Here is a 14418-nt window from a genome sequence, read left to right on the forward strand (position 1 = left end):
CAGCCCCAGGATAGACTGCTGATCAGGGGGAGAGAGGGAGGACACGGGACATCACTCACCTCATATGAAGCTGCTCTGTGTTCCGGAGGCCTGTCAGCTCTCGGCCCCCGTCCTCTCCAGTGCTGGGGGCGGAGCCATCATCAGGTACCTTCATCCCTGCTCTGCCTGTCTCTGCTAATGATACGCAGACCAGGAGCAGCGCAGGGATATCCTCAGCAGCACCCAGCCGGTCAGTCCACCCCTGGCCCCGATACTAGTATCGGGACATCCCTATTTATTTTAAGTTGGGGGGCACAAGGGGGGGTACGGCCTGATCTAGGGGGGGCCCTCTGGTCCCCCCCCCCCCTAGCGACGCCACTGTCTGGGGCTAAGGGATTGTCTGGAAAAAATGTTGCCTCAGTTGTTTCTATGGAGAGCGAAAGTGGCTGTGTATGTGACTCATCATACTGTATGCCTGATATAAAGATATGTTACAGTCATCTGTCAGAGCTATACATCAGGACTACTGACATAAAGTTGAAAAAAAAAGTCTAAAAGCCAACCAACTGCCCGGCTCTATTTTCTCTGCAGTGACTGAGGAGCTAGAATGAAGCATCCTCGATGTAGATGTAAAAAAGGCCTAATTTAGATGTGACTTTAAGAGGGTCCTGGGCTAGCCTGGTATTTCATGCTATCCTATGTAAATTCAGGGGCATTGATTCCTTATGGTGACAAAAAGATTGTAGTAAATTACTACGATTTACAGCAACCTACCTAATTGTGTTGTTGCTGGTTTAGCACGTGAAAGAACTTCACAAAACATATTGGGGAGCATTTATCAACATCTGTAGTTATGTTTGTCGCATAATTGTCGAAGTTGCGCCTGCTCGATTTTGTGTGCAACTTTTTTTTACAGACAGCGAGAAAAGCAAATTTTCTTTCCCTCCTTTTTTTTTGTAGAAAAAAGAAATTGACTTACAGTGGTCAGAAATTTATGAAGTGCGACAGTCGCAAAAAAAAGTCTCAAACACCAGAAAACATGACTATATTTACCCCAGCAAACTCATGGCTTACAAACTAGGCAGATGTAGTCAACTATTGGAAAGCCAGGGTTTGTAATGTTTATAGGTGTCTTTACGTTACTTTTTAAGGCATAATGGTTTATTTATCCTGGTTTAATGTCTCCCACTATAAATTGAAATTTTGAATAAAAAAATGGTCCTATAATTATGGAATTTTTAAGGTGATGCCTTTGAGAGACACGTGGCTATTTTTATAGTAGTACAATATAGTATGTGTTATATTTAGATTGATGTGCATGTTAATTGGGATTTGGTGGCCCAACTAATTTCCAAACGCTAGCTACTCTCTTGTCTGGTTTGCAGTTGTTTTTTTTCTTCATTTTGCTGAAGATGTAGGTTTGTGTCCAAACAAATTGTGTATTTAAAAGGAATGAAAAATATTTTTAAAGTACTTTTACCTCCCAACCCCTATGTTTCCTTTATATGGTTTTTTTCAGTAAAAAGCTTTGGCTGACATACATATAATATAGCATGACAACAAAGGTCAGGGGAAACGTACCCAAACAGCTGGTTGTTACGTTTTCCTTCCATTCCGATAGTAGACAAATGCACAAAAGGCTCGCAATTTTGGTGTTTAAATCGTGTTATTTTTTTTTATTTGGATATGCATTTGGCAAACCAAGAACATTTTAACAAAATAACAAGGCCCTGGCCATTCTTGCAATTGACTTAAAGGGGTTGTACGGGCCCAGCGTCCCGAACCTACACTTCTGAACGATGGGATCGGGATTCCCGCCCCCGGGTGACGTCATGGCCGCACCTGTGACGTCGCACCCGGCACCTCACCATGAAAGTCTATGGGAACGGGCGTGTCAGCCATTACGCCCCCTTCCTATAGACTTTCATTGAGAGGGCCATGCGCAACTTCCCAGGGGCGGGCATGAGGTCACACGGGGGCGGGACGGACCACGGAAGCCCGATCCCCGCGTTTGGATCCCAGTGTTTGAAAGTGTAGCTTCCAGGACCTGGTAACTAACAACCCCTTTTACCAAGCGTTATGTTTGGGATTTGGGAAACCTTGCTACAAATGAACAAACCTATAGCCACAATGTTGAATTAAATAGGAAACTTGTCAACAAGATTGCCAAATATACCACTCAACACCTTACATCTTAATGGCACCACTACGCCTCATTGAAGGGACCCCAGAGGCTTCTCCATCTGACAAATCAGAAGAAGGTGGAATGGAGGATCCTGCATCCTGATCCAGAGTAGCTGTAGCCGCAGACATACTCTCAAATATTTGGTCAACAGCAGATGGAGTAGCTTGCTGTGTCACGATTCGGCTTACAGGTTGTGGATCCACTGTGTCAGCGAGGAATTGGCGTGGACCGTGCCGGTGGACCGGTTCTAAGTGGCTACTGGTGTTCACCAGAGCCCGCCGCAAAGCGGGATGGTCTTGCTGCGGCGGTAGCAACCAGGTAGTATCCACTAGCAACGGCTCAACCTCGCTGACTGCTGAGAAGGCGTGGGACAGAAGGACTAGGCAGAGGCAAGGTCAGACGTAGCAGAAGGTCGGGGCAGGCGGCAAGGTTCGTAGTCAATATGGATAGCAGGAGATCAGGTAACACAGGCTTGGACAACACTAAACGCTTTCACTGGCAAAAGGCAACAAGATCCGGCAAGGGAGTGCAGGGGAAGTGAGGTGATATAGCCAGGCAGCAGGTGGAAGCTAATCAGGCTAATTGGGCCAGGCACCAATCATTGGTGCACTGGCCCTTTAAGTCTCAGAGAGCTGGCGCGCGTGCGCCCTAGAGAGCGGAGCCGCGCGCGCCAGCACATGACAGCCGGGGACCGGGACGGGTAAGTGACTTGGGATGCGATTCGCGAGCGGGCGCGTCCCGCTATGCGAATCGCATCCCCGCCGGCAATGTCAGTGCAGCGCTCCCGGTCAGCGGGTCTGACCGGGGCGCTGCAGGGAGAGAGACGCCGTGAGCGCTCTGGGGAGGAGCAGGGACCCGGAGCGCTCGGCGTAACATGCTGGTTATTAGTTTTAGCCTGTCTTTTTGAGCCAACCTGCGCCATGCTAGCCCTCCAAAATAAAATATTACCCAAAAAAAGCTCAAAAGACAGTCTGCAAAGCCAAGGCTGCTCACAAAGCCAGGAAAAAAAGCTGACTATTTAAACTACTACCTGAAGTAAATTTCCCGCTTTTGCCTACGTGTGACAAATTTACGAACATCGTGCGACAATTTAGTAAATTTGTCACACGCACGCAAAAAGAAAGTAAAGTTTAGTAAATGACCCCCCATTGTGATTTGTTGTCTCTCTGGTTATTAAATGGGTACTATCAGATCAAAAATATTTAATATGTTTTTAATTATTAAAATGAAAGACTTTTTCTAAAATGCTTCATACATTTTTTTTATATTTAATAAAGAAAATGGCCCCTAAAAATTTCACCACTATGAGTCCCCATACCTAATAAGACACCAAAGAGACCCCCTGCAGCCTTTGACCAAGAGATGACTCATGGACACGGCTGCATGAGACTGCGCCCCTCCCTTCCGTAAACCTGACCCCCTCCTCCCCCCCCCACGCGCAGCTTGGGAGTCCATGTGGCAGCCCTGCCAGTGCTTACCCGGCAGAGGCAGGTGAGATGATTACCATACCCAATGCTGTATCCCAACCCATACTATTGTCAGTCACATGATTATGTTTAAGTCACATGTATAAGTCATATGATTGTTACCCAGAGAACCCCACTAGTGACCAGGTGACCTCCCAAGTAACCTATGGGCTCCTTGCACAGCCCCCTATATAATATGGGGAGGAGCTGCAATCTTGCTCTTTTCATCTCTCTTGTTCCTGAGATCCAGTGCAGTGCAGACGTCTCAGTGTGTGTGTCCAGAGCATTGGAGGCCTCAAGCCTGAAGTCTGCAGCCACCTATCAATTGCAAGTAAGCTAACGTCATCTAAGTGTCAGTCATCAAGTCAGTCAAGTCAAGTCTACTGTCTATTCAGCATGGCCTGCAATATAGTCTGCCAAGTCACTGCAAGTCCCACAAAGCCTGCAAAGTCCCCCTGTGTCACTGGCCACCTCTTTGGGATATTGGCTGAACTGCATAGACTGTGCCATCTGTCTAACCCCAGTAAAAGCTACCGTTACCCCATACAATTCTGCAGGGGACATCCTGTCACCCTCGCCATGTAGTAGAAAATATCCCATATGGCGAGTGGTGCCGGCTGCGCCGCAATTATACACGCACAGAAGGATATGAGGTGGAATCCAAAAAATGATATAATAGATTGAAAGAAAGAGGTTTTTCGGATAATAGCCTCCTTATAGTGAAGAGGAGAGCAGACAGTCTGAATAGACAACAACTCATTGTGTCCGATACTACTAAGAAAGTTGATAAAAAATATGATAAGAATGCTCCATATTTCACTACTAAGTATAGCAGACAATTTAGTAAGATCGGTCACATAATGAGAAAATATCTTCCTATATTGCATCAGGACCCTATTTTGGAAGGAGTTCTATCACAGGGTTTTAAAATGGCATCTAAAAAAGGTCCCTCTTTGGGAAATAAACTGTCCTGAGTTTATATTCGAATAAATCAAATACTAATTCTACGTGGCTACATACTCCAGGAAACTGGAAATGCGGTCATAATACGTGTCTAACATGTAAATATAGGGAGCTCAGATCTTACAACAATAATAAAGTATACAATATAAAAGAGTACATTAATTGTAACTCAAAATACGTTGTCTATCTGGCCTCCTGTGACACATGCAAGTGTCAATATGTGGGCTGTACCATGACACAACTAAAAGTTAGGATTAGAAGATATGTGGCAGACTGCAACAATAATCCGTTTAATGTTTCAGCTCTGACGAGACACTTCAGGGAACAGCATCAAGGTAACACTAGTTCTCTTAAAGTGACAGGGATAGAGAGGGTGAAGAGACCTATATGAGGGGGAGATCACAGACGTACCCTTTTGAATAGGGAGTCATTCTGGATCTTCCTTTTGGGGACAAGACAACCAAACGGTTTAAATCTACGTCAGGATCTTATTTTAACATATTGAATATATCCTGGAGGTAGATCTACCCCTTCTTTTTGGTTACTGTAATCTATACATGAAGAAACACTTAGATTTGTAGCAAGAGTTTCCAGGTTTTGCTTTGGTCCATTTTCTCTTTGTCGTTCTCTCCCAAACTTATGGCAGGCTGCATTGTAATCCGTTGTAATCCAGTTTGGGAATGTGGGAGCAACCATTTTTACTATGTGTTTAGAAATCCATTTCGCATTTTGTATTTTACCTTAAAGAAAATCACATGACATGTGTGTGAGTTATAAAATGTTTGGATTTTTTATATATCTTATGCCATGACTAAGGGTTAACACCCGAAACGCGTAGGCTATTGCTCTGTATCCTGCATCCTGATTTTATGCCTAATAAACCTACTAGCATTGGACACCATGCGCTGGACTTTTCTGTTTGTACTAGTTCATTGGGCGGGACATGCTAACCGCCAGTCCGGGCACAGGTGGAGCTGTTGGAGATTTGGAGCTGTCTGCATCTACTTTTCATTACCCTTAACCTGGTCTTGGACTCTCTATTGCCCGTGCCTGACCTAGGATTAGTAGTACTACCTTCGGGTGGTTATTTAGGAAAACCATGCCTTGGCATCACGAACATGAAAGGGTTAATACCATCTACCCCTTGGGCACTAACAACTGCCCCACATCTACTTCACTACACCAGTGGCTCACCACAACCTTGGTGTCCCGAACAGGATTCGGGTGTGTGCAATATGCCACAGAGCCTCAAGTCCTCCCCCTAGGCTGAACTGTGTCCGAGAAAAATCACTTGCGGAATTGCAAATGCGAAAAAGTTTGTGCAAGAAAAGTGTACGGGATTGTTGTTACTGCAAAGTGTTACTGGCAGGTGCTGGTAAAATAGTGGGGTAGGTGAAGGAAAACAAACTGTTAATTGCCGCAGCGGAGTGTGCAAAGTCATACCTGAAAGGGTTAAACATAGTCTTGTGTTTCCCACGTGCGCGAGCGGCCGCAGCTCCACCCCATCAGTTCCCAACGGTGATGCCTCTTCAGTGTGCGAAGAGCAACTAAAGATCCGCCGTGTGTTGCACGCTGGAAGACTTTACCAACCGGTCCAAACATGAAGTTCTCTGGGCGCAGCCATATTGAAGGTTCCGGCGGCTGCGCCCGACTCTGCGATATACAGTCAAGCACCAGCTGTAGCGCAGACTATGCATAAACCAACGATCTCCCGCAGTAAGTCTCCAGTATCGGTGGCGACTCGCATCAACCCAGCAGTGTTCCCGGGTACTTGCCATCACGTGGGGGAGCACCACCCAGGGTATTTCAGTCAGGTTAGACTAAGTCGTTGCAGCACCTCCCCAAGCATCTTAAAGGGCCAGTACTCCCCAGGTTGCAGGGGGGCTAATGTGGATGGGAAGACTACAGATGGCTACCTTCTCCATCTCTTCTGTGTTGGGTCCACAAAGAAGTGCAACAATCAGATCAGAAAGACATCCTATGCCCAGCATCAACAAGTCTGTCAGATTCGCAAAAAAGATGATGGAAATCATGACACAAGAGGTGCTAACAAATGACCTGAAGGAAGTTATTAAACTGATTTCAGACAGCATAGGCAAAGACATTGAAAAGGCCTGCCAATCTAACTATCCTCTCCATGATGTCTATGTACGCAAAGTTAAGATGCTGAAAAAGCCAAAGTTTGAGCTGAGTGAACTTATAGAGCTCCTTGAAGATGGGAGTGCTTCTGAAAAGCCGTCAGAAAATGCGCCCAGGCCCACTCTTGCTGCCACAGAGGTTGGGCTTGAACAGCGAGCACCAACGGAAGTGTCCAGGCCTACTCTGGTTACCCCGGGGTTTGGCATGACAAGCGGGCACCAACAAAAGTACATCGGCCTACTCCAGCTGTTGCGGAGCTTTGACTGGCCCAACAGGCACCAACTGTCTTTCCCCCAGTGGCACAAGCCGCTGCTGTACAAGTGGTGGTCACTGTGAGTCCGACCATCACAGAGTCCCATTTGTCCCATGTTTCATGGAACACTCATGTCAACCCCATGGAGGGGGCCCAGTCTCACGGTCCTAGGTACATGTCCCAACCTAGGAAACAGTCCGACAGGCGAGGCTGGAATGGAAGAGTACCTATGTAAAGAAACGTCCTATTTGTGTACTGACTTCTGAGTACAAGCACACTTTTTTGTTGTTCCAGGTTTACATGTAACGTTCAAGCACAGTGCCTGATGAACTTGTCCAGAAAGTTTTGTGGTAACCAATCCCGTAAGTGGTGTGCCCGGCTTCAGACGAGATTTTTTGGAACCTGACAGAGCCTGAACTCTATAGTGCTTCTGCACTATTGAGCGATACATGGACATCTGTGTACATATTGTCATAGTAATATATTTTCGCTCGCCATTCTGCACGAGGGACATATTTGTGTTTCCGTACTATAATTGTTATAGTATAATATAATGACTATAACTATGCATATTATGACATTTGACTATGACTATGCATGTAACTGTTGAACACAAAGGTCATGGTTTAAAGTGTAAAGTGTTTTTTTTTTTGTTGGTGTCTGGCAGTTTCTCTAACAGGTATGCTGATTGTCAGGATTCGGCAGGCTGGAGGTGGATCCTCTGTGTCAGAGAGGGATTGGCGTGGACCGTGCCGGCGGACCGGTTCTAAGTTGCTACTGGTATTCACCAGAGCCCGCCGCAAAGCGGGATGGTCTTGCAGCGGCGGTAGCAACCAGGTCGTATCCACCGGTAACGGCTCAACCTCTCTGATTGCTGAGATAGGCGCGGGACAGAACAGACGGGGAACGAGTCTGGTAAGCGGGCCAGGATGCGAATAGCGATCGCATCCCGGCTAGGGACATTATCGCAGCGCTCCCGGTCAGCGGGTCTGACCGGGGCGCTGCGAACAGGAAAACGCTGCGAGCGCTCCGGGGAGGAGCGGGGACCCGGAGCGCTCGGCGTAACAGTATCCCCCCTTGGGTCTCCCCTTCTTTTTGGAATCTGAAAATTTGTGAATGAGGTCCTTGTCGAGAATGTTATCCTCGGTTTCCCATGACCTCTCCTCAGGGCCGCAATTCTCCCAATCTTATATGTGAGAATTTCTTTAACCGAGAAGACATCTGAGGACCCAGAGACAGGAGTAGGAGAGACAACCTTGGGAGAGAAGCAGTTAAGGATAAGCGGTTTAAGGAGAGAAACATGAAAAGCGTTAGGAATACGGAGAGAAGGGGGAAGAAGGAGTTTGTAGGAGACAGGATTGATTTGGCACTTGATTTTAAAGGGTCCAAGATAACGTGGTCCCAGTTTATAACTGGGGACACGGAAGCAGATATACTTGGCGGAGAGCCACACTTTGTCTCCAGGAACAAAGACAGGAGGAGTTCTTCTTTTTTTGTCGGCATGCTTCTTCATCCGGGATTAGGCCTGTAAGAGGGATTTTTGAGTCTCTTTCCAGATGGTGGAGAAGTCTCGGGTAACCTCATCAACCGCGGGCAAACCAGAAGGCGTGGGAGTGGGGAGGGGGGGGAAGAGGGTGACGGCCGTACACCACAAAGAACGGGGATTTAGCAGAGGATTCAGAGATTTTGAAATTGTACGAGAATTCAGCCCAGGGTAGAAGATTGGCCCAATCATCCTGGCGGGAGGAAACAAAATGTTGCAAATAGTCACCAAAAACCTGGTTAACTCTCTCTACTTGCCCATTGGATTGGGGATGATAGGAAGACGAGAAATTTAATTTGTTTTAAGTTGATTACAGAGAGCCCTCCAGAATTTCGACACAAATTGAACGCCTCTATCCGAGACGATATGCGTGGGAAGCCCATGAGGCGAAAAATGTTCACAAAAAATTGTTTCGCTAAATGTGGCGCAGAAGGAAGACCTGGAAGTGGAATAAAATGTGCCATCTTGGAGAAACGATCAACGACCACCCAAATGACTGTGTTGCCATGGGATAAAGGCAGGTCCGTTATAGAGTCCATGGCAATCTGAGACCATGGTAGCTCAGGAACAGGCAAAGGATGAAGGAGACCGGCAGGCTTCTGGCGAGGAGTCTTGTCCCGGGCACAGACTGTACAAGCCCGAACAAAATCAGCAACATCTGCTTCCAGGGTAGGTCACCAATAAAATCGAGAGATGAGTTGGATGGACTTTTTGATGCCAGCATGGGCGGCGAGGTGCGAGGAGTGTCCCCACCTGAGGATCTTGAGGCGCTGGCGTGGAGGGACGAAAGTCTTTCCAGGAGGTGTGTGTCTGATGGAAGCTGGGGAAGAGGAGATCAGACAGTCAGGAGGAACAATGTGTTGCAGGTCGGCTTCCATTTCGGAGGCATCAGAGGAACGAGAGAGGGCGTCAGCCCTGATGTTCTTGTCAGCAGGGCGAAAATGAATCTCAAAGTTAAAACGGGCAAAAAACAACGACTACCTAGCCCGGCGTGGGTTCAGCCGTTGGGCAGACTGAAGATAAGAGAGATTCTTGTGATCTGTGTATATGATAATTGGGTATTTGGAGCCCTCCAGTAGGTGCCTCCATTCCTCGAGGGCTAGTTTTATGGCCAGCAGTTCTCGATCAACAATGGAGTAATTTTTCTCTGCCGGAGAGAAGGTCCTAGAAAAGAAACCACAAGTAACGTTATGTCCAGAAGAGTTTTTTTGTAGGAGTACAGCTCCGGCTCCCACCGAGGAGGCGTCTACCTCCAGTGAGAAGGGTTGAGATGGATTAGGTCTGGAGAGTACGGGAGCAGAAGAAAAGGCAGTTTTGAGACGGTTGAATTCCTCGTCCGCTTGGGGAGACCAGGACTTAGGGTTGGCATTTTTCTTGGTTAGGGCCACAATTGGGGCCACAATGGTGGAAAAATGTGGAATAAATTGTCGATAGTAATTGGCAAACCCCAAAAAGCGTTGTATAGCTCGGAGTCCGGAGGGGCATGGCCAATCTAACACGGCTGACAGTTTGTCTGGGTCCATTTGAAGTCCCTGGCCGGAGACTAAATATCCTAGGAAGGGAAGAGATTGGCATTCAAAGAGACATCTTGGCATATAATTGATTGTCACAGAGTCTCTGGAGCACCAGGCGGACATGACGGCGGTGTTCTTCGAGGTTAGAAGAGAAAATCAAAATGTCGTCCAAGTAAACCACCACACAGGTATATAACAGATCACGAAAAATTTCATTTACAAAGTCCTGGAAGACAGCAGGGGCGTTGCAGAGCCCAAAGGGCATAACCAGATATTCAAAGTGTCCGTCTCTGGTATTAAATGCGGTCTTCCACTCATCCCCTTCCCTGATGCGGATGAGATTATATGCACCTCTTAAATCCAATTTGGTGAAGATGTTAGCGCCACGTAGGCGATCAAATAGTTCCGAGATAAGAGGCAGGGGATAGCGTTTTTTTCTAGTGATCTTATTAAGACCACGGTAATCGATGCATGGCCGTAAGGAACCGTCTTTTTTGGAGACAAAGAAGAACCCCGCTCCGGCAGGGGAGGAAGACTTGCGGATGAATCCCCTTTTTAAATTTTCTTGGATGTAATCCGACATGGCTTGTGTTTCAGGAGCTGACAGAGGATAGATCCTGCCCCGGGGTGGAGTAGTATCGGGAAGGAGATCAATAGGGCAATCATAAGGCCTGTGAGGAGGCAAAGTCTCTGCTTGTTTTTTGCAAAAAACATCGGCATAGTCCAAATAGGCCTTGGGGAGACCTGGTATAGGAGGCATTTTTTGTGGCAAGAAGAACCCCAGTTCTTGATTTCCCCGGTGGTCCAGTCAAGGGTAGGGGAATGGCGTTGGAGCCAAGGCAGTCCGAGAAGAATTTCAGAAGTGCAGTTAGAGAGGACCAGAAATTCAATTTTTTCGTGATGAGGTCCAATGCACATTAACAGGGGTTCTGTGCGGTAACGCACAGTACAGTCCAATCTTTCATCATTAACTGAAGCGATGTAGAGAGGTCTGGCGAGACTGGTCACTGGGATGTTGAACCTGTTAACGAAAGAGGCCAAAATAAAATTTCCTGCAGATCCAGAATCCAAGAAGGCCACAACTGAGAAGGAGGAGTTAGAAGAAGAAATCCGCACAGGCACAGTAAGACGTGGAGAGGCAGAGTTCACACCTAGAGCTGTCTCACCTTTGTGCGGAATCGGAGTGCGTCTTTCCTGACGTGGAGGATGGATAGGACAATCGTTCAGGAAGTGTTCGGTACTGGCACAGTACAGGCATAGGTTCTCATTGCGGCGGCGTGTCCTCTCTTGTGGTGTCAGGCGAGACCGAACTACTTGCATAGCCTCCACGGCGGAAGGCACAGGAACAGATTGCAGCGGACCATAGAAGAGAGGAGCCGGGGAGAGAAACCGCCTAGTGCGAACAAAGTCCATATCCTGACAGAGCTCCTGGCGTCTTTCGGAAAAGCGCATGTGAATGCGGGTGGCCAAATGAATAAGTTCATGCAGGTTGGCAGGGATTTCTCGTGCGGCCAGCACATCTTTGATGTTACTGGATAGGCCTTTTTTGAAGGTCGCGCAGAGGGCCTCGTTATTCCAAGATAATTCGGAGGCGAGAGTACGGAATTGGATGGCGTACACGCCTACTGAAGAATTACCCTGTACCAGGTTCAGCAGGGCAGTCTTGGCAGAAGAAGCTCGGGCTGGTTCCTCGAAGACATTTCGAATCTCAGCGAAGAAGGACTGTACGGAGGCAGTGACAGGATCATTGCGGTCCCAGAGCGGTGTGGCCCATGACAGAGCCTTCCCAGACAGGAGACTAACCACGAAAGCCACCTTTGACCGTTCAGTTGGAAATTGGTCCGACATCATCTCCAAATGCAGGGAACATTGCAAGAGAAAACCACAGCAAAGTCTAGAGTCCCCATCGAACTTGTCCGGCAAAGATAAACGGAGGCTGGATGCGGCCACTCGCTGTGGAGGAGGTGCAGGAGCTGGCGGAGGAGATGGTTGCTGAAGCTGTGGTAGAAGCTGCTGTAGCATAACAGTCAGTTGAGACAGCTGATGGCCTTGTTGCGCTATCTGTTGCGACTGCTGGGCGACCACCGTGATAAGGTCAGCGACAACTGGCAGTGGGACCTCAGCGGGATCCATGGCCGGATCTACTGTCAGGATTCGGCAGGCTGGAGGTGGATCCTCTGTGTCAGTGAGGGATTGGCGTGGACCGTGTCGGCGGACCGGTTCTAAGTTGCTACTGGTATTCACCAGAGCCCGCCGCAAAGCGGGACGGTCTTGCAGCGGCGGTAGCAACCAGGTCGTATCCACCGGCAACGGCTCAACCTCTCTGACTGCTGAGATAGGCACGGTACAAGGGATTAGGCAAGAGCAAGGTCGGACGTAGCAGAAGGTCAGGGCAGGCAGCAAGGATCGTAGTCAGGGGCAACGGCAAGAGGTCTGGAACACTGGCTTGGGACATACAAAGAACGCTTTCACTGGCACAAATGGCAGCAAGATCCCGCAAGGAAGGGAAGGGGAAGTGAGGTTATATAGGGAAGTGCACAGGTGAACACACTAATTAGGACCAGGCGCCAATCAGTGGTGCACCGGCCCTTTAAATCGCAGAGAGCCGGCGCGCGCGCGCCCTAGGGAGCGGGGCCGCGCGTGCCGGGACAGAACAGACGGGGAACGAGTCTGGTAAGCGGGCCGGGATACGAATCGCGAGCGGGCGCGTCCCGCATCGCGGATTGCATCCCGGCTAGGGACATTATCGCAGCGCTCCCGGTCAGCGGGTCTGACCGGGGTGCTGCGAACAGGAAAACGCTGCGAGCGCTCCGGAGAGGAGCGGGGACCCGTAGCGCTCGACGTAACACTGATACATTTTCCTCTCATCCCCAACACCATATACAGTCTAGTATTACACATAGTCCATAAGTCCACCTAAATTCATGTACACATATCTAGTGTACATTGTACATTAGGGTTGTAGCACTTAATACATCACAGTCCATTGAAATGTCTTTGATTGTCCTATGTCTCTAGTCTCAGTATCTAGTGTTATCTGAAAATGTCTAGCATAAATATAGCTTAAAAAAAGTGTTCTGGGGAGAAGTGTGTCATGCCAAGGGACCCCAGTAGCCAAGGCATTGGGCAGAAATCCTCTGGCAACCCAATCTGACAGTGTTATGTCTTAGTCATATGTATAAAGTGTTACATGCATAGTCATAGTCAAATGTCATAATATGCATAGTCATAGTCCTATTCATAGTCAAATATAAGATTAATAGGACATGTTTCTAACGTAATCCTAAGTATGGTGCTAAGAGTACTCATCCTTATTCCCCAGGAGTCTTATGGTTGTTGAGTTATACAATTTGTCAGAGCATGTATGGACATTTGCATTCTCAATTTTTGTAAAAAAAAAAAAAAGCATGGATATGGACGTCAATTGTAATGCCCCAGGACTGCATGCGGCCCCGTGGCCATTTCGCTCCTCAGCCTTCCAGGACGGACGTCGAGGGCATCTTTACTCAAGTAGAGGAGTTTGTGGTGTCCCAATACTGGATATGGTTCTTCTGTCCCATCAGGTTGAGTCCCTGTCTGTCCCCGGGGCTATCCTGCAGTATCTCCCCCTGTGTACATAGGTTTTACATAAAGAGTAAAGAACCTTTAAAGTTAGTCACATGATTATGTTTAAGTCACATGTTTAAGTCATATGATTGTTACCAAGAGAATCCCACCAGTGACCAGGTGACCTCCCAAGTAACCTATGGGCTCCTTGCACAGCCCCCCTATATAATATGGGGAGGAGCTGCAATCTCGCTCTTTTCATCTCTCTTGTTCCTGAGATCCAGTGCAGTGCAGACGTCTCAGTGTGTGTGTCCAGAGCATTGGAGGCCTCAAGCCTTAAGTCTGCAGCCACATATCAATTGCAAGTAAGCTAAAGTCATCTAATGGTCAGTTATCAAGTCAGTCAAGTCAAGTCTACTGTCTATTCAGCGTGGCCTGCAATATAGTCTGTCAAGTCACTGCAAGTCCCACAAAGCTTGCGTGGTCCCCCTGTGTCACTGGCCACCTCTCTGGGATATTGGCTGAACTGCATAGGCTGTGTCATCTGTCTAACCTCAGTAAAATCTACTGTTACCCTTAACCTGGCCTTGGACTCATTATTGCCCTTGCCTGACCTAGGATTAGCGGTACTACCTTTAGGTGGTTAAATAGGAAAACTACGTCCTGGCATCACGAACACGAAGGGGTTAATACCATCTACCTCTTGGGCACTAACATCTGCCCCACATCTACCTCACTACACTCGTGGCTCACCACACTAGCATTAGCAAAACTACAACCCCCAGCATGTCCTTACTATCAGGGCATGCTGGGAGCTGGAATTTTGCTCA

At 47.9% G+C, this 14418-nt stretch overlaps 1 protein-coding gene across 1 annotated transcript in view; it reads left to right on the forward strand.

The window, feature by feature from the left end:
* LOC130355875 (A.superbus venom factor 1-like) overlaps nt 1-14418 on the forward strand; it is a 266587-nt gene that overhangs the window by 135906 nt on the left and 116263 nt on the right. The gene's annotated exons all lie outside the window — the stretch shown is intronic.

Source organism: Hyla sarda, chromosome 1 (assembly GCF_029499605.1).
Source record: "Hyla sarda isolate aHylSar1 chromosome 1, aHylSar1.hap1, whole genome shotgun sequence".
NCBI lineage: Eukaryota > Metazoa > Chordata > Amphibia > Anura > Hylidae > Hyla > Hyla sarda.